The sequence below is a fragment of the Octopus bimaculoides genome, chromosome 6, assembly GCF_001194135.2.
Source record: "Octopus bimaculoides isolate UCB-OBI-ISO-001 chromosome 6, ASM119413v2, whole genome shotgun sequence".
Taxonomy (NCBI): Eukaryota; Metazoa; Mollusca; class Cephalopoda; order Octopoda; family Octopodidae; genus Octopus; species Octopus bimaculoides.
The window spans coordinates 94,096,698-94,097,104 of record NC_068986.1 but is presented as its reverse complement, the minus strand read 5'-3'; positions in this window follow the sequence as shown (position 1 = coordinate 94,097,104).

Here is a 407-nt window from a genome sequence, read left to right as displayed (position 1 = left end):
TATATATATATATATATATATATATATATATATGTATGTATATGTATATTAATGTCGGCCTGTGTAACGTGACGTCGTTGTTCGGATATTGTGTATATTTGAGAGTATGCGCTAATGTAATATGAATGACCTAACGACTGTATGTGTGTCCCCTATTTTATGAATGGAATTGTCAGCGTTACTACTTAAATTTACAACTCTGCTACATCTCTTCTCTCTAGATTCCACATCGGAATATACCGGTGTCTCTCACAGAGTGCCCGTACATACAAATGTATATGAATGTACATGCATAAGCTGTGACACAAGGTGATAGATATATGAATTATCAAGCAGCCGTGCACACGCACACACACACACACACACACAAACACATGTATATACATATATATATATATATATATATA